The 2,539-nt window shown below is 65.5% G+C and overlaps 1 protein-coding gene across 1 annotated transcript in view; it reads left to right on the top strand.

Annotated features, from left to right (window-relative positions):
* The first annotated feature begins 1,571 nt into the window (after positions 1-1,571).
* Positions 1,572-2,539, top strand: part of LOC102981451 (BTB/POZ domain-containing protein KCTD1) — a 92,951-nt gene continuing 91,983 nt past the window's right edge. Inside the window, exon 1 of the mRNA XM_007105398.3 lies at positions 1,572-1,813. The gene's annotated coding sequence lies outside the window, so the exon portion shown is untranslated. The remainder of the gene's footprint in view (positions 1,814-2,539) is intronic.

Below are 2,539 nucleotides of genomic sequence, written 5' to 3'. Positions count from 1 at the left end.
GAGGAATGCCACCTCCGGATTCCTCGCGTCCCGAGACGGTTCTCTGCGGAGAGGAGGACTGATGAGAGAGAGAGAGAGAGAGAGAGTGTGAGTGTGTGTGTGTGTGTGTGTGTGTGTGTGTGTGTGTGTGTGTGTTTCCCTGAAGAGCGGGAGAGGGCCGTGAGGCAGGGACTTGCTCTAACTTGTTCACACCTGGCGCGGTTTCCCCAAAGCTCGGCAGCGTCCAGCCGAGGAGGAACACGGAGAGCGAGGACTCATCGCTGGGGAAACAGTCAACTCCCACTTAGACGCCCATGCGGCCCAGAGACCTAGTCTTCTTCCCTCCCTTCCTTCCTTCCTTTCTCCCTTCCTTCTTACAAATGGACAGATGGGTTACTTTTGATGCGCAAAATTATAAACTGCCCTGAAAGCAAGACAGAGGGCCCCGGGGAGAGGGGGTCCTCGGGGGACCGGCAATTGACAAGACTCTCACAGCGGAACTGCTGAGAACTCGGACTCGGAAGGAAATCCGAGGACGCCCTCGAGGAGCTGGCGAGGCAGCCTCACAGGCGGGCCGGCTTGGGCCGCGCGCTGCTGGTACCTGACTCCGTAGGTTCCCACTAGCCCCTGGGACTCGGAGTTGACTAGCGCGCCGGGGGGACACTCAGGCTGCCCGAGGAGGAGAAAGTTAGAATACAGGGCGAAATCCGTAGGTGGCCGTGGCTGTACGTCCAAAGAAATCAGTCGAGGCCTCCGGAGGCTCTGGGGGCGCTGCCCCTGGGCCTGGAGACCTGGAGGCGGTGACGAGGACGTGCCCGGAGCCTGGGCGCGCCGGGGGCGGGCCTTTGGCTGGAAGTGGGACAGTGTCTCCGATGGGAAAGCGGGACCCGGGCGAGCTCTTTGGCCGCCTTTCCAGTTTCGGAGGTGCCCGCCCCCGCGCGCCGAAGGCAGCGCAGCCCTGAGGGCAAACGAACAGCAGTTGGCAAACTTGGAACTAGAGCACGCTCGGGATCCCAGTTGCCGGAATTGTGGCGGCGGCGGGGGCGGCCGAGACCCAAGTTCACTTTTTCCGCCCTCCTGCCCGACGGATCTTAGGGACCGGCATTGCTCGCTCCAACTAGGTGGAGCGCCTCGCCGGAGGGAGTTGTGTCAGTTTGCTCCGAGGCAGGAGGGCGGTGGCCTGGGCGCGTGGGGAGGGGTCCCTGGGGTCCCCAGCGCCTCTTCCCGCGTCTCCCCTCCCACCCGCCCCTCCCAGTCTTTCTTCCTCCCTCCTTCCCCAGGCTGGCTGGACCGGCGCGGACTTGCCCCAGACCTACGGGGAGCGCCCCCGGTCTTTAATGACAGCTTAAAAGTGGCTGTTGGAAAAGTCGAAAGGGATGAGGCTGACGTGGGGCGTGTTTCGCTCCTTTGCAAGAGTCAGAAAGGGAGCTGGGAGCCTTGCGGCTGGCCGCAGGCCCCCGCGCCTCGCCCCCAGCAAGTAGGTGGGGGAGTCGCCGCTGCCGGCAGCCCCATCCCGCTCCCAAGCCTCGCCCGCTGCGCCCTGGCCGCGGGCGCAGAGAGGGTGCGGGGCCCCGCCGTGCCTCCTCCACCCTACTCATTAACCTGCCTGCTCCGCTCCGCTCCGGGCGGCCCCAGACACAGGCTTCCCGAAGTAGCATCCGCGGCCCACCGGGTGCTGCCGCCTCCCGGAACCCCCGGCTCCGGGGGGCAATGAGGGGGCGGAGGAAGGGGCACTGCTCCTCGGGCATTACTTAGAGAAGCGAGACCGCCCCTCCCTCCCGCCGGCCCTCCCTCTCTCTCTCTCGCCCGGGCCCGCGCGCCACTCCGCCAGAGGGTAAGTTGGGAGTGTTTCACCCCTACCGACAGCTCTCCCTCCCCTTCCTTTTTTTCCCTTCAAAGTTTTCTTCGGAGTGGGGAGAGAGGTGGGGGAGGAAGAGGGTCCAGCCAGCCTCGGTCCTTACGCTCTCCCTGTCTAATTTACCCCCGCCTCCGTACCCTTCCATCCCCTGCGCGCCGCTGCCCCTCCGGAGCAGCGCTCCGAACTGACAATTGGAGCGCGGCTCCTTTAAGAGCCCGGCTTTGCCTCCCGGTAGCTGAAGGTCATTAAACACAAAAGCTCTCAGCGCTGCGGTCCAATATAGCGCATGCGCCCTGCCCGAGGACTGGCAGAGAGACGGCAATATGGCGAGAATGCCTGGCAGCGGGGACTGTAACACCAGCGCGGGCGGCAGCGCCAGCGCCTCCGCCGCCGCCGCCGCCGAGAACAATGGGGAGCGGGGCGAGGGCGAGCGCGGTGCGGGGGGCCGAGGCCGCCGCCACGGCCGCCCGCACTACTGCAGCGCGGGCGAGGAGGAGGAGGAAGAGGAGGAGGAGGACGAAATCCAGGAGGTGCAGATAACGGGGGACGAGGAGGAGGACGGAGGTGGGGGGCTGGAGGAGGAGGAGGAGGAAGAGGAGGAGGAAGAGATGGGTCTGGACTGGGACGAGCCCCTGGAGCCCGAGGACTCGGCCGGGGAGGAGCTGGAGCCGGAGCCGGTCCATATGATCAATATGGGCCAGA

Source organism: Physeter macrocephalus, chromosome 19 (genome assembly GCF_002837175.3).
Source record: "Physeter macrocephalus isolate SW-GA chromosome 19, ASM283717v5, whole genome shotgun sequence".
NCBI classification, from domain to species: Eukaryota; Metazoa; Chordata; class Mammalia; order Artiodactyla; family Physeteridae; genus Physeter; species Physeter macrocephalus.
Note: the sequence above shows the minus strand (reverse complement) of the source record. Positions and strands in the feature narration are given on the sequence as shown.